The 27720-nt window shown below is 37.3% G+C and overlaps 2 long non-coding RNA genes across 2 annotated transcripts in view; both read left to right on the plus strand.

Moving 5' to 3' along the window:
- LOC127736576 (uncharacterized) overlaps positions 1–27720 on the plus strand; it is a 417821-nt gene that overhangs the window by 327431 nt on the left and 62670 nt on the right. The window lies entirely within an intron of this gene.
- The window catches only part of LOC127736577 (uncharacterized), a 56332-nt gene that overhangs the window by 15987 nt on the left and 12625 nt on the right, over positions 1–27720 (plus strand). The window contains exon 2 of the long non-coding RNA XR_007999053.1: positions 26429–26461. This is a non-coding gene — a long non-coding RNA (uncharacterized LOC127736577). The remainder of the gene's footprint in view (positions 1–26428; positions 26462–27720) is intronic.

The following is a 27720-nucleotide window of genomic DNA, read 5'->3' on the forward strand; positions in this document are numbered from 1 at the left end:
CTCTCAATCTTTCTAATATTATGCAGACATTTAGTTAATAGGTAGATACAAACGTGACTAAAAGGAATTTGGGTACACTTCCTGTCTTCCATGTTTACGGAGCGCCCAAAGTGCCAGTTGGATATTCAAAATATATAGTGAAAACCTACCTGAGACCGCTTAAATAAGGATGGGACCCCCCTGGTCTTTCAATGTCCATAAAATTCAACTTAATCATAGACTCTGTATATGTAAAGGTTGTATTAGAAGGATTTCCCAGAATAATGTCATCTTCGATATCTACGGAGGGCTTAGATTTTCACTCTTCAGCTAAAAATTGTCAAAATTTTAAGACAAAGGGCACAGGGCAATGATTAGAGCCCCCTGATCTCTCAATCTTTCTAATATTATGCAGACATTTAGTTAATAGGTAGATACAAACGTGACTAAAAGGAATTTGGGTACACTTCCTGTCTTCCATGTTTACGGAGCGCCCAAAGTGCCAGTTGGATATTCAAAATATATAGTGAAAACCTACCTGAGACCGCTTAAATGAGGGTGAGACCCCCCTGGTCTTTCAATGTCCATAAAATTCAACTTAATCATAGACTCTGTATATGTAAAGGTTGTATTAGAAGGATTTTCCAGAATAATGTCATCTTCGATATCTACAGAGTGCTTAGATTGTCACTCTTCAGCTAAAAATTGTCAAAATTTTAGGACAAAGAGAACAGGGCAATGATTAGAGCCCCCTGATCTCTCAATCTTTCTAATATTATCCAGACATTTAGTTAATAGGTAGATACAAACGTGACTAAAAGGAATTTGGGTACACTTCCTGTCTTCCATGTTTACGGAGCGCCCAAAGTGCCAGTTGGATATTCAAAATATATAGTGAAAACCTACCTGAGACCGCTTTAATGAGGGTGAGACCCCCCTGGTCTTTCAATGTCCATAAAATTCAACTTAATCATAGACTCTGTATATGTAAAGGTTGTAATGGGAGGATTTTCCAGAATAATGTCATCTTCGATATCTACGGAGGGCTTAGAATTTTACTCTTCAGCTAAAAATTGTCAAAATCTTAGGACAAAGGGCACAGGGCAATGGTTAGAGCCCCCTAATCTCTCAATATTTCTAATATTATGCAGACATTTAGATAATAGGTAGATACAAACGTGACTAAAAGGAATTTGGGTACACTTCCTGTCTATTTTTGCGCCTGTCCCAAGTCAGGAGCCTCTAGCCTTTGTTAGTCTTGTATTATTTTTAATTTTAGTTTCTTGTGTACAATTTGGAGTTTAGTATGGCGTTCATTATCACTGAACTAGTATATATATTTGTTTAGGGGCCAGCTGAAGGACGCCTCCGGGTGCGGGAATTTCTCGCTGCATTGAAGACCTGTTGGTGGCCTTCTGCTGTTGTCTGTTCTGTGGTCGGGTTGTTGTCTCTTTGACACATTCCCCATTTCCATTCTCAATTTTATTCCATGTTTACGGAGCGCCCAAAGTGCCAGTTGGATATTCAAAATATATAGTGAAAACCTATCTGAGACCGCTTAAATGAGGGTGAGACCCCCCTGGTCTTCCAATGTCCATAAAATTCAACTTAATCATAGACTCTGTATATGTAAAGGTTGTATTAGAAGGATTTTCCAGAATAATGTCATCTTCGAGATCTACGGAGGGCTTAGATTGTCACTCTTCAGCTAAAAATTGTCAAAATTTTAAGACAAAGAGAACAGGGCAATGATTAGAGCCCCCTGATCTCTCAATCTTTCTAATATTATGCAGACATTTAGTTAATAGGTAGATACAAACGTGACTAAAAGGAATTTGGGTACACTTCCTGTCTTCCATGTTTACGGAGCGCCCAAAGTGCCAGTTGGATATTCAAAATATATAGTGAAAACCTACCTGAGACCGCTTAAATGAGGGTGAGACCCCCCTGGTCTTTCAATGTCCATAAAATTCAACTTAATCATAGACTCTGTATATGTAAAGGTTGTATTAGAAGGATTTCCCAGAATAATGTCATCTTCGATATCTACGGAGGGCTTAGATTGTCACTCTTTAGCTAAAAATTGTCAAAATTTTAGGACAAAGGGCACAGGGCAATGGTTAGAGCCCCCTGATCTCTCAATCTTTCTAATATTATGCAGACATTTAGTTAATAGGTAGATACAAACGTGACTAAAAGGAATTTGGGTACACTTCCTGTCTTCCATGTTTACGGAGCGCCCAAAGTGCCAGTTGGATATTCAAAATATATAGTGAAAACCTATCTGAGTCCGCTTAAATGAGGATGAGACCCCCCTGGTCTTTCAATGTCCATAAAATTCAACTTAATCATAGACTATGTATATGTAAAGGTTGTATTAGAAGGATTTTCCAGAATAATGTCATCTTCGAGATCTACGGAGGGCTTAGATTGTCACTCTTCAGCTAAAAATTGTCAAAATTTTAGGACAAAGGGAACAGGGCAATGGTTAGAGCCCCCTAATCTCTCAATTTTTCTAATATTATGCAGACATTTAGTTAATAGGTAGATACAAACGTGACTAAAAGGAATTTGGGTACACTTCCTGTCTTCCATGTTTACGGAGCGCCCAAAGTGCCAGTTGGATATTCAAAATATATAGTGAAAACCTACCTGAGACCGCTTAAATAAGGATGGGACCCCCCTGGTCTTTCAATGTCCATAAAATTCAACTTAATCATAGACTCTGTATATGTAAAGGTTGTATTAGAAGGATTTCCCAGAATAATGTCATCTTCGATATCTACGGAGGGCTTAGATTTTCACTCTTCAGCTAAAAATTGTCAAAATTTTAAGACAAAGGGCACAGGGCAATGATTAGAGCCCCCTGATCTCTCAATCTTTCTAATATTATGCAGACATTTAGTTAATAGGTAGATACAAACGTGACTAAAAGGAATTTGGGTACACTTCCTGTCTTCCATGTTTACGGAGCGCCCAAAGTGCCAGTTGGATATTCAAAATATATAGTGAAAACCTACCTGAGACCGCTTAAATGAGGGTGAGACCCCCCTGGTCTTTCAATGTCCATAAAATTCAACTTAATCATAGACTCTGTATATGTAAAGGTTGTATTAGAAGGATTTTCCAGAATAATGTCATCTTCGATATCTACAGAGTGCTTAGATTGTCACTCTTCAGCTAAAAATTGTCAAAATTTTAGGACAAAGAGAACAGGGCAATGATTAGAGCCCCCCTGATCTCTCAATCTTTCTAATATTATCCAGACATTTAGTTAATAGGTAGATACAAACGTGACTAAAAGGAATTTGGGTACACTTCCTGTCTTCCATGTTTACGGAGCGCCCAAAGTGCCAGTTGGATATTCAAAATATATAGTGAAAACCTACCTGAGACCGCTTTAATGAGGGTGAGACCCCCCTGGTCTTTCAATGTCCATAAAATTCAACTTAATCATAGACTCTGTATATGTAAAGGTTGTAATGGGAGGATTTTCCAGAATAATGTCATCTTCGATATCTACGGAGGGCTTAGAATTTTACTCTTCAGCTAAAAATTGTCAAAATCTTAGGACAAAGGGCACAGGGCAATGGTTAGAGCCCCCTAATCTCTCAATATTTCTAATATTATGCAGACATTTAGTTAATAGGTAGATACAAACGTGACTAAAAGGAATTTGGGTACACTTCCTGTCTTCCATGTTTACGGAGCGCCCAAAGTGCCAGTTGGATATTCAAAATATATAGTGAAAACCTATCTGAGACGGCTTAAATGAGGGTGAGACCCCCCTGGTCTTCCAATGTCCATAAAATTCAACTTAATCATAGACTCTGTATATGTAAAGGTTGTATTAGAAGGATTTTCCAGAATAATGTCATCTTCGAGATCTACGGAGGGCTTAGATTGTCACTCTTCAGCTAAAAATTGTCAAAATTTTAAGACAAAGGGAACAGGGCAATGATTAGAGCCCCCTGATCTCTCAATCTTTCTAATATTATGCAGACATTTAGTTAATAGGTAGATACAAACGTGACTAAAAGGAATTTGGGTACACTTCCTGTCTTCCATGTTTACGGAGCGCCCAAAGTGCCAGTTGGATATTCAAAATATATAGTGAAAACCTACCTGAGACCGCTTAAATGAGGGTGAGACCCCCCTGGTCTTTCAATGTCCATAAAATTCAACTTAATCATAGACTCTGTATATGTAAAGGTTGTATTAGAAGGATTTTCCAGAATAATATCATCTTCGATATCTACGGAGGGCTTAGAGTGTCACTCTTCAGCTAAAAATTGTCAAAATTTTAGGACAAAGGGCACAGGGCAATGGTAAGAGCCCCCTGATCTCTCAATCTTTCTAATATTATGCAGACATTTAGTTAATAGGTAGATACAAACGTGACTAAATGGAATTTGGGTACATTTCCTGTCTTCCATGTTTACGGAGCGCCTAAAGTGCGAGTTGGATATTCAAAATATATAGTGAAAACCTACCTGATACCGCTTAAATGAGGGTGAGACCCCCTGGTCTTTCAATGTCCATAAAATTCAACTTAATCATAGACTCTGTATATGTAAAGGTTGTATTAGAAGGATTTCCCAGAATAATGTCATCTTCGATATCTACGGAGGGCTTAGATTGTCACTCTTTAGCTAAAAATTGTCAAAATTTTAGGACAAAGGGCACAGGGCAATGGTTAGAGCCCCCTGATCTCTCAATCTTTCTAATATTATGCAGACATTTAGTTAATAGGTAGATACAAACGTGACTAAAAGGAATTTGGGTACACTTCCTGTCTTCTATGTTTACGGAGCGCCCAAAATGCCAGTTGGATATTCAAAATATATAGTGAAAACCTACCTGAGACCGCTTAAATGAGGGTGAGACCCCCCTGGTCTTTCAATGTCCATAAAATTCAACTTAATCATAGACTCTGTATATTTAAAGGTTGTATTAGAAGGATTTTCCAGAATAATGTCATCTTCGATATCTACGGAGTGCTTAGATTGTCACTCTTCAGCTAAAAATTGTCAAAATTTTAGGACAAAGGGAACAGGGCAATGATTAGAGCCCCCTGATCTCTCAATCTTTCTAATATTATGCAGACATTTAGTTAATAGGTAGATACAAACGTGACTAAAAAGAATTTGGGTACACTTCCTGTCTTCCATGTTTACGGAGCGCCCAAAGTGCCAGTTGGATATTCAAAATATATAGTGAAAACCTACCTGAGACCGCTTAAATGAGGGTGAGACCCCCCTGGTCTTTCAATGTCCATAAAATTCAACTTAATCATAGACTCTGTATATGCAAAGGTTGTAATAGAAGGATTTCCCAGAATAATGTCATCTTCGATATCTACGGAGGGCTTAGATTTTTACTCTTTAGCTAAAAATTGTCAAAATTTTAGGACAAAGGGAACAGGGCAATGGTTAGAGCCCCCTAATCTCTCAATCTTTCTAATATTACGCAGACATTTAGTTAATAGGTAGATACAAACGTGACTAAAAGGAATTCGGGTACACTTCCTGTCTTCCATGTTTACGGAGCGCCCAAAGTGCCAGTTGTATATTCAAAATATATAGTGAAAACCTATCTGAGTCCGCTTAAATGAGGATGAGACCCCCCTGGTCTTTCAATGTCCATAAAATTCAACTTAATCATAGACTCTGTATATGTAAAGGTTGTAATGGGAGGATTTTCCAGAATAATGTCATCTTCGATATCTACGGAGGGCTTAGAATTTTACTCTTCAGCTAAAAATTGTCAAAATCTTAGGACAAAGGGCACAGGGCAATGGTTAGAGCCCCCTAATCTCTCAATCTTTCTAATATTATGCAGACATTTAGTTAATAGGTAGATACAAACGTGACTAAAAGGAATTTGGGTACACTTCCTGTCTTCCATGTTTACGGAGCGCCCAAAGTGCCAGTTGGATATTCAAAATATATAGTGAAAACCTATCTGAGACCGCTTAAATGAGGGTGAGACCCCCCTGGTCTTCCAATGTCCATAAAATTCAACTTAATCATAGACTCTGTATATGGAAAGGTTGTATTAGAAGGATTTTCCAGAATAATGTCATCTTCGAGATCTACGGAGGGCTTAGATTGTCACTCTTCAGCTAAAAATTGTCAAAATTTTAGGACAAAGGGAACAGGGCAATGATTAGAGCCCCCTGATCTCTCAATCTTTCTAATATTATGCAGACATTTAGTTAATAGGTAGATACAAACGTGACTAAAAGGAATTTGGGTACACTTCCTGTCTTCCATGTTTACGGAGCGCCCAAAGTGCCAGTTGGATATTCAAATTATATAGTGAAAACCTACCTGAGACCGCTTAAATGAGGGTGAGACCCCCCTGGTCTTTCAATGTCCATAAAATTCAACTTAATCATAGACTCTGTATATGTAAAGGTTGTATTAGAAGGATTTTCCAGAATAATATCATCTTCGATATCTACGGAGGGCTTAGAGTGTCACTCTTCAGCTAAAAATTGTCAAAATTTTAGGACAAAGGGCACAGGGCAATGGTAAGAGCCCCCTGATCTCTCAATCTTTCTAATATTATGCAGACATTTAGTTAATAGGTAGATACAAACGTGACTAAATGGAATTTAGGTACACTTCCTGTCTTCTATGTTTACGGAGCGCCTAAAGTGCGAGTTGGATATTCAAAATATATAGTGAAAACCTACCTGATACCGCTTAAATGAGGGTGAGACCCCCTGGTCTTTCAATGTCCATAAAATTCAACTTAATCATAGACTCTGTATATGTAAAGGTTGTATTAGAAGGATTTCCCAGAATAATGTCATCTTCGATATCTACGGAGGGCTTAGATTGTCACTCTTTAGCTAAAAATTGTCAAAATTTTAGGACAAAGGGCACAGGGCAATGGTTAGAGCCCCCTGATCTCTCAATCTTTCTAATATTATGCAGACATTTAGTTAATAGGTAGATACAAACGTGACTAAAAGGAATTTGGGTACACTTCCTGTCTACTATGTTTACGGAGCGCCCAAAGTGCCAGTTGGATATTCAAAATATATAGTGAAAACCTACCTGAGACCGCTTAAATGAGGGTGAGACCCCCCTGGTCTTTCAATGTCCATAAAATTCAACTTAATCATAGACTCTGTATATTTAAAGGTTGTATTAGAAGGATTTTCCAGAATAATGTCATCTTCGATATCTACGGAGTGCTTAGATTGTCACTCTTCAGCTAAAAATTGTCAAAATTTTAGGACAAAGGGAACAGGGCAATGATTAGAGCCCCCTGATCTCTCAATCTTTCTAATATTATGCAGACATTTAGTTAATAGGTAGATACAAACGTGACTAAAAAGAATTTGGGTACACTTCCTGTCTTCCATGTTTACGGAGCGCCCAAAGTGCCAGTTGGATATTCAAAATATATAGTGAAAACCTACCTGAGACCGCTTAAATGAGGGTGAGACCCCCCTGGTCTTTCAATGTCCATAAAATTCAACTTAATCATAGACTCTGTATATGCAAAGGTTGTAATAGAAGGATTTCCCAGAATAATGTCATCTTCGATATCTACGGAGGGCTTAGATTTTTACTCTTTAGCTAAAAATTGTCAAAATTTTAGGACAAAGGGAACAGGGCAATGGTTAGAGCCCCCTAATCTCTCAATCTTTCTAATATTACGCAGACATTTAGTTAATAGGTAGATACAAACGTGACTAAAAGGAATTCGGGTACACTTCCTGTCTTCCATGTTTACGGAGCGCCCAAAGTGCCAGTTGGATATTCAAAATATATAGTGAAAACCTACCTGAGACCGCTTAAATGAGGGTGAGACCCCCCTGGTCTTTCAATGTCCATAAAATTCAACTTAATCATAGACTCTGTATATGTAAAGGTTGTATTAGAAGGATTTTCCAGAATAATGTCATCTTCGATATCTACAGAGTGCTTAGATTGTCACTCTTCAGCTAAAAATTGTCAAAATTTTAGGACAAAGAGAACAGGGCAATGATTAGAGCCCCCTGATCTCTCAATCTTTCTAATATTATGCAGACATTTAGTTAATAGGTAGATACAAACGTGACTAAAAGGAATTTGGGTACACTTCCTGTCTTCCATGTTTACGGAGCGCCCAAAGTGCCAGTTGGATATTCAAAATATATAGTGAAAACCTACCTGAGACCGCTTTAATGAGGGTGAGACCCCCCTGGTCTTTCAATGTCCATAAAATTCAACTTAATCATAGACTCTGTATATGTAAAGGTTTTAATGGGAGGATTTTCCAGAATAATGTCATCTTCGATATCTACGGAGGGCTTAGAATTTTACTCTTCAGCTAAAAATTGTCAAAATCTTAGGACAAAGGGCACAGGGCAATGGTTAGAGCCCCCTAATCTCTCAATCTTTCTAATATTATGCAGACATTTAGTTAATAGGTAGATACAAACGTGACTAAAAGGAATTTGGGTACACTTCCTGTCTTCCATGTTTACGGAGCGCCCAAAGTGCCAGTTGGATATTCAAAATATATAGTGAAAACCTATCTGAGACCGCTTAAATGAGGGTGAGACCCCCCTGGTCTTCCAATGTCCATAAAATTCAACTTAATCATAGACTCTGTATATTTAAAGGTTGTATTAGAAGGATTTTCCAGAATAATGTCATCTTCGAGATCTACGGAGGGCTTAGATTGTCACTCTTCAGCTAAAAATTGTCAAAATTTTAGGACAAAGGGAACAGGGCAATGATTAGAGCCCCCTGATCTCTCAATCTTTCTAATATTATGCAGACATTTAGTTAATAGGTAGAAACAAACGTGACTAAAAGGAATTTGGGTACACTTCCTGTCTTCCATGTTTACGGAGCGCCCAAAGTGCCAGTTGGATATTCAAAATATATAGTGAAAACCTACCTGAGACCGCTTAAATGAGGGTGAGACCCCCCTGGTCTTTCAATGTCCATAAAATTCAACTTAATCATAGACTCTGTATATTTAAAGGTTGTATTAGAAGGATTTTCCAGAATAATGTCATCTTCGATATCTACGGAGTGCTTAGATTGTCACTCTTCAGCTAAAAATTGTCAAAATTTTAGGACAAAGGGAACAGGGCAATGATTAGAGCCCCCTGATCTCTCAATCTTTCTAATATTATGCAGACATTTAGTTAATAGGTAGATACAAACGTGACTAAAAAGAATTTGGGTACACTTCCTGTCTTCCATGTTTACGGAGCGCCCAAAGTGCCAGTTGGATATTCAAAATATATAGTGAAAACCTACCTGAGACCGCTTAAATGAGAATGAGACCCCCCTGGTCTTTCAATGTCCATAAAATTCAACTTAATCATAGACTCTGTATATGTAAAGGTTGTATTAGAAGGATTTTTCAGAATAATATCATCTTCGATATCTACGGAGGGCTTAGATTGTCACTCTTCAGCTAAAAATTGTCAAAATTTTAGGACAAAGGGCACAGGGCAATGATTAGAGCCCCCTGATCTCTCAATCTTTCTAATATTATGTAGACATTTAGTTAATAGGTAGATACAAACGTGACTACAAGGAATTTGGGTACACTTCCTGTCTTCTATGTTTACGGAGCGCCCAAAATGCCAGTTGGATATTCAAAATATATAGTGAAAACCTACCTGAGACCGCTTAAATGAGGGTGAGACCCCCCTGGTCTTTCAATGTCCATAAAATTCAACTTAATCATAGACTCTGTATATTTAAAGGTTGTATTAGAAGGATTCCCCAGAATCATGTCATCTTCGATATCTACGGAGGGCTTAGATTTTCACTCTTCAGCTAAAAATTGTCAAAATTTAGGACAAAGGGCACAGGGCAATGGTTAGAGCCCCCTGATCTCTCAATCTTTCTAATATTATGCAGACATTTAGTTAATAGGTAGATACAAACGTGACTAAAAGGAATTTGGGTACACTTCCTGTCTTCCATGTTTACGGAGCGCCCAAAGTGCCAGTTGGATATTCAAAATATATAGTGAAAACCTACCTGAGACCGCTTAAATGAGGGTGAGACCCCCCTGGTCTTTCAATGTCCATAAAATTCAACTTAATCATAGACTATGTATATGTAAAGGTTGTATTAGAAGGATTTCCCAGAATAATGTCATCTTCGATATCTACGGAGGGCTTAGATTGTCTCTCTTCAGCTAAAAATTGTCAAAATTTTAGGACAAAGGGCACAGGGCAATGGTTAGAGACCCCTGATCTCTCAATCTTTTAAATATTATGCAAACATTTAGTTAATAGGTAGACACAAACGTGACTAAAAGGAATTTGGGTACACTTCCTGTCTTCTATGTTTACGGAGCGCCCAAAGTGCCAGTTGGATATTCAAAATATATAGTGAAAACCTATCTGAGACCGCTTAAATGAGGGTGAGACCCCCCTGGTCTTTCAATGTCTATAAATTCAACTTAATCATAGACTCTGTATATGTAAAGGTTGTATTAGAAGGATTTCCCAGAATAATGTCATCTTCGATATCTACGGAGGGCTTAGATTGTCACTCTTCAGCTAAAAATTGTCAAAATTTTAGGACAAAAAGCACAGGGCAATGGTTAGAGCCCCCTGATCTCTCAATCTTTCTAATATTATGCAGACATTTAGTTAATAGATAGATACAAACGTGACTAAAAGGAATTTGGGTACACTTCCTGTCTTCTATGTTTACGGAGCGCCCAAAGTGTCAGTTGGATATTCAAAATATATAGTGAAAACCTACCTGAGACCGCTTAAATGAGGGTGAGACCCCCCTGGTCTTTCAATGTCCATAAAATTCAACTTAATCATAGACTCTGTATATGTAAAGGTTGTATTAGAAGGATTTCCCAGAATAATGTCATCTTCGATATCCACGGAGGGCTTAGATTGTCACTCTTCAGCTAAAAATTGTCAAAATTTTAGGACAAAGGGCACTGGGCAATGGTTAGAGCCCCTGATCTCTCAATCTTTCTAATATTATGCAGACATTTAGTTAATAGGTAGATACAAACGTGACTAAAAGGAATTTGGGTACACTTCCTGTCTTCTATGTTTACGGAGCGCCCAAAGTGCCAGTTGGATATTCAAAATATATAGTGAAAACCTACCTGAGACCGCTTAAATGAGGGTGAGACCCCCCTGGTCTTTCAATGTCCATAAAATTCAACTTAATCATAGACTCTGTATATTTAAAGGTTGTATTAGAAGGATTTTCCAGAATAATGTCATCTTCGATATCTACGGAGTGCTTAGATTGTCACTCTTCAGCTAAAAATTGTCAAAATTTTAGGACAAAGGGCACAGGGCAATGGTTAGAGCCCCTGCTCTCTCAATCTTTCTAATATTATGCAGACATTTAGTTAATAGGTAGATACAAACGTGACTAAAAGGAATTTGGGTACACTTCCTGTCTTCCATGTTTACGGAGCGCCCAAAGTGCCAGTTGGATATTCAAAATATATAGGGAAAACCTACCTGAGACCGCTTAAATGAGGGTGAGACCCCCTGGTCTTTCAATGTCCATAAAATTCAACTTAATCATAGACTCTGTATATGTTAAGGTTGTATTAGAAAGACTTCCCAGAATAATGTCATCTTCGATATCTACGGAGGGCTTAGATTGTCACTTTTCAGCTAAAAATTGTCAAAATTTTAGGACAAAGGGCACAGGGCAATGGTTAGAGCCCCCTTATCTCTCAATCTTTCTAATATTATGCAGACATTTAGTTAATAGGTAGATACAAACGTGACTAAAAGGAATTTGGGAACACTTTCTGTCTTTTATGTTTACGGAGCGCCCAAAGTGCCAGTTGGATATTCAAAATATATAGTGAAAACCTACCTGAGACCGCTTAAATGAGGGTGAGACCCCCCTGGTCTTTCAATGTCCATAAAATTCAACTCCATCATAGACTCTGTATATGTAAAGGTTGTATTAGAAGGATTTCCCAGAATAATGTCATCTTCGATATCTACGGAGGGCTTAGATTGTCACTCTTCAGCTAAAAATTGTCAAAAGTTTAGGACAAAGGGCACAGGGCAATGGTTAGAGCCCCCTGATCTCTCAATCTTTCTAATATTATGCAGACATTTAGTTAATAGGTAGATACAAACGTGACTAAAAGGAATTTGGGTACACTTCCTGTCTTCCATGTTTACGGAGCGCCCAAAGTGCCAGTTGGATATTCAAAATATATAGTGAAAACCTACCTGAGACCGCTTAAATGAGGGTGAGACCCCCCTGGTCTTTCAATGTCCATAACATTCAACTTAATCATAGACTCTGTATACGTGAAGGTTGTATTAGAAGGATTTCCCAGAATAATGTCATCTTCGATATCTACGGTGGGCTAAGATTGTCACTCTTCAGCTAAAAATTGTCAAAATTTTAGGACAAAGGGCATAGGGCAATGGTTAGAGCCCCCTGATCTCTCAATCTTTCTAATATTATGCAAACATTTAGTTAATAGGTAGATACAAACGTGACTAAAAGGAATTTGGGTACACTTCCTCTTCCATGTTTACGGAGCGCCCAAAGTGCCAGTTGGATATTCAAAATATATAGTGAAAACCTACCTGAGACCGCTTAAATGAGGGTGAGACCCCCCTGGTCTTTCAATGTCCATAAAATTCAACTTAATCATAGAATCTGTATATGTAAAGGTTGTATTAGAAGGATTTCCCAGAATAATGTCATCTTCGATATCTACGGAGGGCTTAGATTTTTACTCTTCAGCTAAAAATTGTCAAAATTTTAGGACAAAGGGAACAGGGTAATGGTTAGAGCCCCCTAATCTCTCAATCTTTCTAATATTATGCAGACATTTAGTTAATAGGTAGATACAAACGTGACTACAAGGAATTTGGGTACACTTCCTGTCTTCCATGTTTACGGAGCGCCCAAAGTGCCAGTTGGATATTCAAAATATATAGTGAAAACCTACCTGAGACCGCTTAAATGAGGATGAGACCCCCCTGGTCTTTCAATGTCCATAAAATTCAACTTAATCATAGACTCTGTATATGTAAAGGTTGTGTTAGAAGGATTTCCCAGAATAATGTCATCTTCGATATCTACGGAGGGCTTAGATTGTCATTCTTCAGCTAAAAATTGTCAAAAATTTAGGACAAAGGGCACAGGGCAATGGTTAGAGCCCCCTGATCTCTCAATCTTTCTAATATTATGCAGACATTTAGTTAATAGGTAGATACAAACGTGACTAAAAGGAATTTGGGTACACTTCCTGTCTTCCATGTTTACGGAGCGCCTAAGTTGCCAGTTGGATATTCAAAATATATAGTGAAATCCTACCTGAGACCGCTTAAATGAGGGTGAGACCCCCCTGGTCTTTCAATGTCCATAAAATTCAACTTAATCATAGACTATGTATATGTAAAGGTTGTATTAGAAGGATTTCTCAGAATAATGTCATCTTCGATATCTACGGAGGGCTTAGATTGTCACTCTTCAGCTAAAAATTGTCAAAATTTTAGGACAAAGGGCACAGGGCAATGGTTAGAGCCCCTGATCTCTCAATCTTTTAAATATTATGCAAACATTTAGTTAATAGGTAGATACAAACGTGACTAAAAGGAATTTGGGTACACTTCCTGTCTTCCATGTTTACGGAGCGCCCAAAGTGCCAGTTGGATATTCAAAATATATAGTGAAAACCTACCTGAGACCGCTTAAATGAGGGTGAGACCCCCCTGGTCTTTCAATGTCCATAAAATTCAACTTAATCATAGACTCTGTATATGTAAAGGTTGTATTAGAAGGATTTCCCAGAATAATGTCATCTTCGATATCTACGGAGGGCTTAGATTGTCACTCTTCAGCTAAAAATTGTCAAAATTTTAGGACAAAGGGCACAGGGCAATGGTTAGAGCCCCCTGATCTCTCAATCTTTCTAATGTTATGCAGACATTTAGTTAATAGGTAGATACAAACGTGACTAAAAGGAATTTGGGTACACTTCCTGTCTTCCATATTTACGGAGCGCCCAAAGTGCCAGTTGGATATTCAAAATATATAGTGAAATCCTACCTGAGACCGCTTAAATGAGGGTGAGACCCCCCTGGTCTTTCAATGTCCATAAAATTCAACTTAATCATAGACTATGTATATGTAAAGGTTGTATTAGAAGGATTTCCCAGAATAATGTCATCTTCGATATCTACGGAGGGCTTAGATTGTCACTCTTCAGCTAAAAATTGTCAAAATTTTAGGACAAAGGGCACAGGGTAATGGTTAGAGCCCCTGATCTCTCAATCTTTTAAATATTATGCAAACATTTAGGTAATAGGTAGATACAAACGTGACTAAAAGGAATTTGGGTACACTTCCTGTCTTCCATGTTTACGGAGCGCCCAAAGTGCCAGTTGGATATTCAAAATATATAGTGAAAACCTACCTGAGACCGCTTAAATGAGGGTGAGACCCCCCTGGTCTTTCAATGTCCATAAAATTCAACTTAATCATAGACTCTGTATATGTAAAGGTTGTATTAGAAGGATTTCCCAGAATAATGTCATCTTCGATATCTACGGAGGGCTTAGATTGTCACTCTTCAGCTAAAATTTGTCAAATTTTAGGGCAAAGGGCACAGGGCAATGGTTAGAGCCCCCTGATCTCTTAATCTTTCTAATATTATGCAGACATTTAGTTAATAGGTAGATACAAACGTGACTAAAAGGAAGTTGGGTACACTTCCTGTCTTCTATGTTTACGGAGCGCCCAAAGTGCCAGTTGGATATTCAAAATATATAGTGAAAACCTACCTGAGACCGCTTAAATGAGGGTGAGACCCCCCTGGTCTTTCAATGTCCATAAAATTCAACTTAATCATAGACTCTGTATATGTAAAGGTTGTATTAGAAGGATTTCCCAGAATAATGTCATCTTCGATATCTACGGAGGGCTTAGATTGTCACTCTTCAGCTAAAAATTGTCAAAATTTTAGGGCAAAGGGCACAGGGCAATGGTTAGAGCCCGCTGATCTCTCAATCTTTCTAATATTATGCAGACATTTAGTTAATAGGTAGATACAAACGTGACTAAAAGGAATTTGGGTACACTTCCTGTCTTCCATGTTTACGGAGCGCCCAAAGTGCCAGTTGGATATTCAAAATATATAGTGAAAACCTACCTGAGACCGCTTAAATGAGGTTGAGACCCCCTGGTCTTTCAATGTCCATAAAATTCAACTTAATCATAGACTCTGTATATGTAAAGGTTGTATTGGAAGGATTTCCCAGAATAATGTCATCTTCGATATCTACGGAGGGCTTAGATTGTCACTCTTCAGCTAAAAATTGTCAAAATTTTAGGACAAAGGGCACAGGGCAATGGTTAGAGCCCCCTGATCTCTTAATCTTTCTAATATTATGCAGACATTTAGTTAATAGGTAGATACAAACGTGACTAAAAGGAATTTGGGTACACTTCCTGTCTTCCATGTTTACGGAGCGCCCAAAGTGCCAGTTGGATATTCAAAATATATAGTGAAAACCTACCTGAGACCGCTTAAATGAGGGTCAGACCCCCCTGGTCTTTCAATGTCCATAAAATTCAACTTAATCATAGACTCTGTATATGTAAAGGTTGTATTAGAAGGATTTCCCAGAATAATGTCATCTTCGATATCTACGGAGGGCTTAGATTGTCACTCTTCAGCTAAAAATTGTCAAAATTTTAGGACAAAGGGCACAGGGTAATGGTTAGAGCCCCTGATCTCTCAATCTTTTAAATATTATGCAAACATTTAGTTAATAGGTAGATACAAACGTGACTAAAAGGAATTTGGGTACACTTCCTGTCTTCCATGTTTACGGAGCGCCCAAAGTGCCAGTTGGATATTCAAAATATATAGTGAAAACCTACCTGAGACCGCTTAAATGAGGGTGAGACCCCCCTGGTCTTTCAATGTCCATAAAATTCAACTTAATCATAGACTCTGTATATGTAAAGGTTGTATTAGAAGGATTTCCCAGAATAATGTCATCTTCGATATCTACGGAGGGCTTAGATTGTCACTCTTCAGCTAAAAATTGTCAAAATTTTAGGACAAAGGGCACAGGGCAATGGTTAGAGCCCCCTGATCTCTCAATCTTTCTAATGTTATGCAGACATTTAGTTAATAGGTAGATACAAACGTGACTAAAAGGAATTTGGGTACACTTCCTGTCTTCCATGTTTACGGAGCGCCCAAAGTGCCAGTTGGATATTCAAAATATATAGTGAAAACCTACCTGAGACCGCTTAAATGAGGGTGAGACCCCCCTGGTCTTTCAATGTCCATAAAATTCAACTTAATCATAGACTCTGTATATGTAAAGGTTGTATTAGAAGGATTTCCCAGAATAATGTCATCTTCGATATCTACGGAGGGCTTAGATTGTCACTCTTCAGCTAAAAATTGTCAAAATTTTAGGACAAAAGGCACAGGGCAATGGTTAGAGCCCCCTGATCTCTCAATCTTTCTAATATTATGCAGACATTTAGTTAATAGGTAGATATAAAACGTGACTAAAAGGAATTTGGGTACACTTCCTGTCTTCTATGTTTACGGAGCGCCCAAAGTGCCAGTTGGATATTCAAAATATATAGTGAAAACCTACCTGAGACCGCTTAAATGAGGGTGAGACCCCCCTGGTCTTTCAATGTCCATAAAATTCAACTTAATCATAGACTCTGTATATGTAAAGGTTGTATTAGAAGGGTTTTTAAGAATAATGTCATCTTCGATATCTACGGAGAGCTTAGATTGTCACTCTTCAGCTAAAAATTGTCAAAATTTTAGGACAAAGGGCACAGGGCAATGGTTAGAGCCCCCTGATCTCTCAATCTTTCTAATATTATGCAGACATTTAGTTAATAGGTAGATACAAACGTGACTAAAAGGAATTTGGGTACACTTCCTGTCTTCCATCTTTTCGGAGCGCCCAAAGTGCCAGTTGGATATTCAAAATATATAGTGAAAACCTACCTGAGACCGCTTAAATGAGGGTGAGACCCCCCTGGTCTTTCAATGTCCATAAAATTCAACTTAATCATAGACTCTGTATATGTAAAGGTTGTATTAGAAGGATTTCCCAGAATAATGTCATCTTCGATATCTACGGAGGGCTTAGATTGTCGCTCTTCAGCTAAAAATTGTCAAAATTTTAGGACAAAGGGCACAGGGCAATGGTTAGAGCCCCCTAATCTCTTAATCTTTCTAATATTATGCAGACATTTAGTTAATAGGTAGATACAAACGTGACTAAAAGGAATTTGGGTACACTTCCTGTCTTCCATGTTTACGGAGCGCCCAAAGTGCCAGTTGGATATTCAAAATATATAGTGAAAACCTACCTGAGACCGCTTAAATGAGGGTGAGACCCCCCTGGTCTTTCAATGTCCATAAAATTCAACTTAATCATAGACTCTGTATATGTAAAGGTTGTATTAGAAGGATTTCCCAGAATAATGTCATCTTCGATATCTACGGAGGGCTTAGATTGTCACTCTTCAGCTAAAAATTGTCAAAATTTTAGGACAAAGGGCACAGGGCAATGGTTAGAGCCCCCTGATCTCTCAATCTTTCTAATGTTATGCAGACATTTAGTTAATAGGTAGATACAAACGTGACTAAAAGGAATTTGGGTACACTTCCTGTCTTCCATATTTACGGAGCGCCCAAAGTGCCAGTTGGATATTCAAAATATATAGTGAAAACCTACCTGAGACCGTTTAAATGAGGGTGAGACCCCCCTGGGTTTTCAATGTCCATAAAATTCAACTCAATCATAGACTCTGTATATGTAAAGGTTGTATTAGAAGGATTTCCCAGAATAATGTCATGTTCGATATCTACGGAGGGCTTAGATTGTCACTCTTCAGCTAAAAATTGTCAAAATTTTAGAACAAAGGGCACAGGGCAATGGTTAGAGCCCACTGATCTCTCAATCTTTCTAATATTATGCAGACATTTAGTTAATAGGTAGATACAAACGTGACTAAAAGGAATTTGGGTACACTTCCTGTCTTCTATGTTTACGGAGCGCCTAAAGTGCCAGTTGGATATTCAAAATATATAGTGAAAACCTACCTGAGACCGCTTAAATGAGGGTGAGACCCCCTGGTCTTTCAATGTCCATAAAATTCAACTTAATCATAGACTCTGTATATGTAAAGGTTGTATTAGAAGGATTTCCCAGAATAATGTCATCTTCGATATCTACGGAGGGCTTAGATTGTCACTCTTCAGCTAAAAATTGTCAAAATTTTAGGACAAAGGGCACAGGGCAATGGTTAGAGGCCCCTGATCTCTCAATCTTTCTAATATTATGCAGACATTTAGTTAATAGGTAGATACAAACGTGACTAAAAGGAATTTGGGTACACTTCCTGTCTTCCATCTTTACGGAGCGCCCAAAGTGCCAGTTGGATATTCAAAATATATAGTGAAAACCTACCTGAGACCGCTTAAATGAGGGTGAGACCCCCCTAGTCTTTCAATGTCCATAAAATTCAACTTTATCATAGACTCTGTATATGTAAAGGTTGTATTAGAAGGATTTCCCAGAATAATGTCATCTTCGATATCTACGGAGGGCTTAGATTGTCACTCTTCAGCTAAAAATTGTCAAAATTTTAAGACAAAGAGCACAGGGCATAGGTTAGAGCCCCCTGATCTCTCAATCTTTCTAATATTATGCAGACATTTAGTTAATAGGTAGATACAAACGTCACTAAAAGGAATTTGGGTACACTTTCTGTCTTCCATGTTTACGGAGCGCCCAAAGTGCCAGTTGGATATTCAAAATATATAGTGAAAACCTACCTGAGACCGCTTAAATGAGGGTGAGACCCCCCTGGTCTTTCAATGTCCATAAAATTCAACTTAATCATAGACTCTGTATATGTAAAGGTTGTATTAGAAGGATTTCCCAGAATAATGTCATCTTCGATATCTACGGAGGGCTTAGATTGTCACTCTTCAACTAAAAATTGTCAAAATTTTAGGACAAAGGGCACAGGGCAATGGTTAGAGCCCCCTGATCTCTCAATCTTTCTAATGTTATGCAGACATTTAGTTAATAGGTAGATACAAACGTGACTAAAAGGAATTTGGGTACACTTCCTGTCTTCCATATTTACGGAGCGCCCAAAGTGCCAGTTGGATATTCAAAATATATAGTGAAAACCTACCTGAGACCGTTTAAATGAGGGTGAGACCCCCCTGGGTTTTCAATGTCCATAAAATTCAACTCAATCATAGACTCTGTATATGTAAAGGTTGTATTAGAAGGATTTCCCAGAATAATGTCATGTTCGATATCTACGGAGGGCTTAGATTGTCACTCTTCAGCTAAAAATTGTCAAAATTTTAGAACAAAGGGCACAGGGCAATGGTTAGAGCCCACTGATCTCTCAATCTTTCTAATATTATGCAGACATTTAGTTAATAGGTAGATACAAACGTGACTAAAAGGAATTTGGGTACACTTCCTGTCTTCTATGTTTACGGAGCGCCTAAAGTGCCAGTTGGATATTCAAAATATATAGTGAAAACCTACCTGAGACCGCTTAAATGAGGGTGAGACCCCCTGGTCTTTCAATGTCCATAAAATTCAACTTAATCATAGACTCTGTATATGTAAAGGTTGTATTAGAAGGATTTCCCAGAATAATGTCATCTTCGATATCTACGGAGGGCTTAGATTGTCACTCTTCAGCTAAAAATTGTCAAAATTTTAGGACAAAGGGCACAGGGCAATGGTTAGAGGCCCCTGATCTCTCAATCTTTCTAATATTATGCAGACATTTAGTTAATAGGTAGATACAAACGTGACTAAAAGGAATTTGGGTACACTTCCTGTCTTCCATCTTTACGGAGCGCCCAAAGTGCCAGTTGGATATTCAAAATATATAGTGAAAACCTACCTGAGACCGCTTAAATGAGGGTGAGACCCCCCTAGTCTTTCAATGTCCATAAAATTCAACTTTATCATAGACTCTGTATATGTAAAGGTTGTATTAGAAGGATTTCCCAGAATAATGTCATCTTCGATATCTACGGAGGGCTTAGATTGTCACTCTTCAGCTAAAAATTGTCAAAATTTTAAGACAAAGAGCACAGGGCATAGGTTAGAGCCCCCTGATCTCTCAATCTTTCTAATATTATGCAGACATTTAGTTAATAGGTAGATACAAACGTCACTAAAAGGAATTTGGGTACACTTTCTGTCTTCCATGTTTACGGAGCGCCCAAAGTGCCAGTTGGATATTCAAAATATATAGTGAAAACCTACCTGAGACCGCTTAAATGAGGGTGAGACCCCCCTGGTCTTTCAATGTCCATAAAATTCAACTTAATCATAGACTCTGTATATGTAAAGGTTGTATTAGAAGGATTTCCCAGAATAATGTCATCTTCGATATCTACGGAGGGCTTAGATTGTCACTCTTCAGCTAAAAATTGTCAAAATTTTAGGACAAAAGGCACAGGGCAATGGTTAGAGCCCCCTGATCTCTCAATCTTTCTAATATTATGCAGACATTTAGTTAATAGGTAGATATAAAACGTGACTAAAAGGAATTTGGGTACACTTCCTGTCTTCTATGTTTACGGAGCGCCCAAAGTGCCAGTTGGATATTCAAAATATATAGTGAAAACCTACCTGAGACCGCTTAAATGAGGGTGAGACCCCCCTGGTCTTTCAATGTCCATAAAATTCAACTTAATCATAGACTCTGTATATGTAAAGGTTGTATTAGAAGGGTTTTTAAGAATAATGTCATCTTCGATATCTACGGAGAGCTTAGATTGTCACTCTTCAGCTAAAAATTGTCAAAATTTTAGGACAAAGGGCACAGGGCAATGGTTAGAGCCCCCTGATCTCTCAATCTTTCTAATATTATGCAGACATTTAGTTAATAGGTAGATACAAACGTGACTAAAAGGAATTTGGGTACACTTCCTGTCTTCCATCTTTTCGGAGCGCCCAAAGTGCCAGTTGGATATTCAAAATATATAGTGAAAACCTACCTGAGACCGCTTAAATGAGGGTGAGACCCCCCTGGTCTTTCAATGTCCATAAAATTCAACTTAATCATAGACTCTGTATATGTAAAGGTTGTATTAGAAGGATTTCCCAGAATAATGTCATCTTCGATATCTACGGAGGGCTTAGATTGTCGCTCTTCAGCTAAAAATTGTCAAAATTTTAGGACAAAGGGCACAGGGCAATGGTTAGAGCCCCCTAATCTCTTAATCTTTCTAATATTATGCAGACATTTAGGTAATAGGTAGATACAAACGTGACTAAAAGGAATTTGGGTACACTTCCTGTCTTCCATGTTTACGGAGCGCCCAAAGTGCCAGTTGGATATTCAAAATATATAGTGAAAACCTACCTGAGACCGCTTAAATGAGGGTGAGACCCCCCTGGTCTTTCAATGTCCATAAAATTCAACTTAATCATAGACTCTGTATATGTAAAGGTTGTATTAGAAGGATTTCCCAGAATAATGTCATCTTCGATATCTACGGAGGGCTTAGATTGTCACTCTTCAGCTAAAATTTGTCAAATTTTAGGGCAAAGGGCACAGGGCAATGGTTAGAGCCCCCTGATCTCTTAATCTTTCTAATATTATGCAGACATTTAGTTAATAGGTAGATACAAACGTGACTAAAAGGAAGTTGGGTACACTTCCTGTCTTCTATGTTTACGGAGCGCCCAAAGTGCCAGTTGGATATTCAAAATATATAGTGAAAACCTACCTGAGACCGCTTAAATGAGGGTGAGACCCCCCTGGTCTTTCAATGTCCATAAAATTCAACTTAATCATAGACTCTGTATATGTAAAGGTTGTATTAGAAGGATTTCCCAGAATAATGACATCTTCGATATCTACGGAGGGCTTAGATTGTCACTCTTCAGCTAAAAATTGTCAAAATTTTAGGGCAAAGGGCACAGGGCAATGGTTAGAGCTCCCTGATCCCTCAATCTTTTTAATATTATGCAGACATTTAGTTAAGAGGTAGATACAAACGTGACTAAAAGGAATTTGGGTACACTTCCTGTCTTCTATGTTTACGGAGCGCCCAAAGTGCCAGTTGGATATTCAAAATATATAGTGAAAACCTACCTGAGACCGCTTAAATGAGGGTCAGACCCCTCTGGTCTTTCAATGTCCATAAAATTCAACTTAATCATAGACTCTGTATATGTAAAGGTTGTATTAGAAGGATTTCCCAGAATAATGACATCTTCGATATCTACGGAGGGCTTAGATTGTCACTCTTCAGCTAAAAATTGTCAAAATTTTAGGGCAAAGGGCACAGGGCAATGGTTAGAGCTCCCTGATCCCTCAATCTTTTTAATATTATGCAGACATTTAGTTAATAGGTAGATACAAACGTGACTAAAAGGAATTTGGGTACACTTCCTGTCTTCTATGTTTACGGAGCGCCCAAAGTGCCAGTTGGATATTCAAAATATATAGTGAAAACCTACCTGAGACCGCTTAAATGAGGGTCAGACCCCTCTGGTCTTTCAATGTCCATAAAATTCAACTTAATCATAGACTCTGTATATGTTAAGGTTGTATTAGAAGGATTTTCCAGAATAATGTCATCTTCGATATCTACGGAGGGCTTAGATTGTCACTCTTCAGCTAAAAATTGTCAAAATTTTAGAACAAAGGGCACAGGGCAATGGTTAGAGCCCCCTGATCTCTGAATCTTTCTAATATTATGCAGACATTTAGTTAATAGGTAGATACAAACGTGACTAAAAGGAATTTGGGTACACTTTCTGTCTTCCATGTTTACGGAGCGCCCAAAGTGCCAGTTGGATATTCAAAATATATAGTGAAAACCTACCTGAGACCGCTTAAATGAGGGTGAGACCCCCCTGGTTTTTCAATGTCCATAAAATTCAACTTAATCATAGACTCTGTATATGTAAAGGTTGTGTTAGAAGGATTTCCCAGAATAATGTCATCTTCGATATCTACGGAGGGCTTAGATTGTCACTCTTCAGCTAAAAATTGTCAAAATTTTAGGACAAAGGGCACAGGGCAATGGTTAGAGCCCCCTGATCTCTCAATCTTTCTAATATTATGCAGACATTTAGTAAATAGGTAGATACAAACGTGACTAAAAGGAATTTGGGTACACTTCTAGTCTTCTATGTTTACGGAGCGCCCAAAGTGCCAGTTGGATATTCAAAATATATAGTGAAAATCTACCTGAGACCGCTTAAATGAGGGTGAGACCACCCTGGTCTTTCAATGTCCATAAAATTCAACTTAATCATAGACTCTGTATATGTAAAGGTTGTATTAGAAGGATTTCCCAGAATAATGTCATCTTCGATATCTACGGAGGGCTTAGATTGTCACTCTTCAGCTAAAAATTGTCAAAATTTTAGGACAAAGGGCACAGGGCAATGGTTAGAGCCCCCTGATCTCTCAATCTTTCTAATATTATGCAGACATTAAGTTAATAGGTAGATACAAACGTGACTAAAAGGAATTTGGGTACACTTCCTGTCTTCCATGTTTACGGAGCGCCGAAAGTGCCAGTTGGATATTCAAAATATATAGTGAAAACCTACCTGAGACCGCTTAAATGAGGGTGAGACCCCCCTGGTCTTTCAACGCCATAAAATTCAACTCAATCATAGACTCTGTATATGTAAAGGTTGTATTAGAAGGATTTCCCAGAATAATGTCATCTTCGATATCTACGGAGGGCTTAGATTGTCACTCTTCAGCTAAAAATTGTCAAAATTTTAGGACAAAGGGCACAGGGCAATGGTTAGAGCCCCCTGATCTCTCAATCTTTCTAATATTATGCAGACATTTAGTTAATAGGTAGATACAAACGTGACTACAAGGAATTTGGGTACACTTCCTGTCTTCTATGTTAACGGAGCGCCCAAAGTGCCAGTTGGATATTCAAAATATATAGTGAAAACCTACCTGAGACCGCTTAAATGAGGGTGAGACCCCCCTGGTCTTTCAATGTCCATAAAATTCAACTTAATCATAGACTCTGTATATGTAAAGGTTGTATTAGAAGGATTTCTCAGAATAATGTCATCTTCGATATCTACGGAGGGCTTAGATTGTCACTCTTCAGCTAAAAATTGTCAAAATTTTAGGACAAAGGGCACAGGGCAATGGTTAGAGCCCCCTGAGGAGTTAGGAGTTATCTACCTTTATGAAATAAATTTGTCGTTATGTTTTTGTAAATAATAAACTGTAAGCCGTATAAACATATTGTCTTTTTATTTGAAATCCTTGGGGCCTTACTTAGAAAATGAGGTCAAGGTCAAAGGTCAAGGTCATGTTCTCAATTTTGTCTTTTGCATGTTTTTGCATTTTCTCTAATATTTTTAACGTTATATATATAATAACTAGTGCAAAATGTTTGTTTTATTGTGATGAAGATATGATACATCAGGTCTGAAACAATCCAGTGACATCTTATAGGAGTTATTGCCCCTGAAATGTTTTATTTTAAGGTAAATTAATTTTTACTTCAGATTGGTACATGATAAAGCAATAAGGTCTATAGCAAAATGTTAAGTGATTTATCAACCGGAAGTGAACTTGAGTGAACCGGAAGTAGTCATTTTTGCACTTATTTTATGAAAAAATTCATAGAAAACCATATATTTATTGAATGGTCATACATTAACCTATCATTTGAGACCGGAAGTGACATTTTATAAACCGGAAGTAGCATATTATCTTCCTTATTACATGCATAAGTATATACAAACTATATATTTTTGGAATCAGTGTGAATAAAGCTATCGGATGAGACGGAAGTTACATTTTCTAAAACGGAAGTAGCCAATTATTTCCCTTTTTACAAGCAAAAGTATATATAAACCATATATTTTTGGAATCAGTGTAAATAAAGCTATCATATGAGATCGGAAGTGACATTTTCTAAACCGGAAGTTGACAATTATCTCCCTTTTTTCAGGCAAAAGTCTATAGAAACCATATATCTATTGAATCAGTATGAAGAAACCTATGATTGGACGCCAATAGTAGCTTTGAGTAAACCAGAAGTAGTTTCTTATCAATTATTTAGAAAATTGATGTGGAAAGACCTTCAATTGATCTTTGAACAATTGGTTTTTATTATAATTTTTTTTCTTCCGCCAAAGTTTGATCTCGCGTCAAATTTTTGTTTCGCAATATGTCGCTTAGATATTTTATATATTGTATCGTACAGTTCATGCACTTTTAAAATTGACCCCGTTTAGCCGAACAATTTTCTGTTGAAGAATTATCTTCCCGTTCACTGTTTATCATGTGTATGCATCTCCTCCGAAACCAATAAAGATATCGACAAAATTCTTTTTTTAAATTGTTCGTTACATCCTCAAAAATGTTTGGCTGATTTGGATCGAAGCAATCTGGTGAAATCTTATAGGAGGTATCTACCTTTACCAAATAGATTTTAAAGTTTTTGTAACTCATAAATCGTTAGCCGTATAACCCTTGAGTCTTTTTTTATAAGGCCCCTGGGTCCTAACTTGAAAAATGAGGTCAAGGTTAAAGGTCAAGGTCATGTTCTCAATTTTGACTTTTCCTTGTTTTTGCATTTTCTCTGACACTTTTAAAGATATATATAAAAATGTTTGCTTTATTGTGATGAATATATGATACATTTGATCTGAAACAATCCAATGACATCTTATAGGAGTTGTTGCCCCTGAAATGTTTTAATTTAAGGTTAATTTAAGGTTAATTGATTATTTCTTCAACTTGGTTCATAATAACGTCATGATCCGACAGCTTTTCACGTATTTATATATTTATACATCCTTTACTTTTCTTTATTGGGGTTGGAGCGTCCAATTTTCGTTTCCGCACTCTAACTTAAGTTTTTCTCATCCAAATATTATGAAACTCATACAAGATGCTAAGAACCAAAACTCGCAGACAGAGTTGGAATTTGGGAAGTGGGGCACTTACCATTCTAGAAATATGCCCCTTTATAACTTGGAAAATTGCAAATGTTTACAGTTTCCGCACTGTAACTTAAGTTTGTCTCATCAAAATTTTATGAAACGTATACACAATTCTAAGAACCAAAACACATAAACAAGGTTTAGTTTGGGCAGTGAGTCATTTACCGTTCTAGAGTTATGCCTTTTTGACTTGGAAACTAGCAAAGCCTATGCGGGGGGCATTCTTGTCCTTTTTATTGAGAATTTCATTTTTGTCTTGTGCTATAGATCCAATAAGCACATCTTATGTGTGTACTACAACGTATTTGCATATTATACAAATGAACTCAAGATTTGAAAACATATTTTGTAAATGGTCATTCAGATTGTAAAGGTGTTGTGAAAAAAATAATATCAACCATTTTACGGTTATGTTTAATCTTAATACAAAAATCAGTTACAAACCTTCTATTTCAGTTACTTTCATTGTTGCACTGGCGTGGTGTTACTGTAAGTATTTTCTTTTTTATCTTAGAATTTTTCTTTCATTGTTTTTGTACTGTTAGTATCTGTTATTTTGTATACTTAGAAAACGACTTTTCAAATAAAAGAGAGGTTTCGAAACACGACACAGAGCTTCCAAACCCTCCACGTATCACAGCATTTCACTTTGATTTGTCTCTGAATTTTACAGTTTTAAAATTAACATATTTCACAGCGTATAATGAAAATTATTACTTTTCATTTCAATTCCTGACGTAAAAAAATGAATATTTTCACGTTTTTTTTTTTGTTTTTGTTTTTTTTTTTTATTAAAAGCTTTGCTGCTGTCCATATTTCAATAACTCATTGTATTTAACAGATACTGAATCTGTTAACACTCATTGAACAAGATTTCATTGTCAACGACCTACGACAGCTCTAATATATATATATATATATATATATATAATTCGTCTAAATAACAGCCCAACAATGTTAGATATACAGAATGTGTTTTCAGCCTTGTATCACCATCACTGGTGATCCGATGGATAAAATCTGTCGTAGAGTTGTCACTGGTTCAGTCGTACTTATACATGTACATGTATATATATGTATATGTATTGAAATTATGAATGACAAACTGGAGACGACAAGGTCAGAGTGCACACACAGCATAAAAGGGACCCTTCCGTCAGAAATACACCCTACAGTGACCATTCTGATCTTTGCAGTATGAGAAATTAACGTATGTTTCCGTTTTCAAGGTCCTTAATGAAAACAAATCCTTCTGAATAGTCAAAGATTAATACTTTATTCGGAAATTCAAATCAAAACTAAACCGAAATTAGATAGTAAAATGTTGATGGCAACCTGTTAACGAATACGAATACTTTATTTAACCAATTATCGCGCTCCAATTCACGTTCTGTTTATCTGATTACATTGAGTATTTTTCGTATTTAGAATTAAATTCACATTAAGTTTTAGGTTCTCGCTTTTGTTATCCCTTTTGTTACTGTGTGAAACAAATTATTTTTATTGTTTCGAGGAAGAATTGGAGATTTTCAACATTTTGGCGTTTATTGGATAGTACGTTTAAACATATGGCGTTATATTTTGTTCAACTTTACTTTGTACTATCCAAGTTCACGCATGTCTGTACTTTTTTTTTCTTTTCTTTTTTTTTGAAATCCGCTATTCACCAGTTTAAAAGGAAACTGTTCGGATCAGGACTTGTTTTAATTGATATAGTCGTATATCCTGTTTCGAAAACTAGTATCCAT

This window comes from Mytilus californianus, unplaced genomic scaffold (genome assembly GCF_021869535.1).
Source record: "Mytilus californianus isolate M0D057914Y unplaced genomic scaffold, xbMytCali1.0.p SCAF_33, whole genome shotgun sequence".
Lineage (NCBI taxonomy): Eukaryota > Metazoa > Mollusca > Bivalvia > Mytilida > Mytilidae > Mytilus > Mytilus californianus.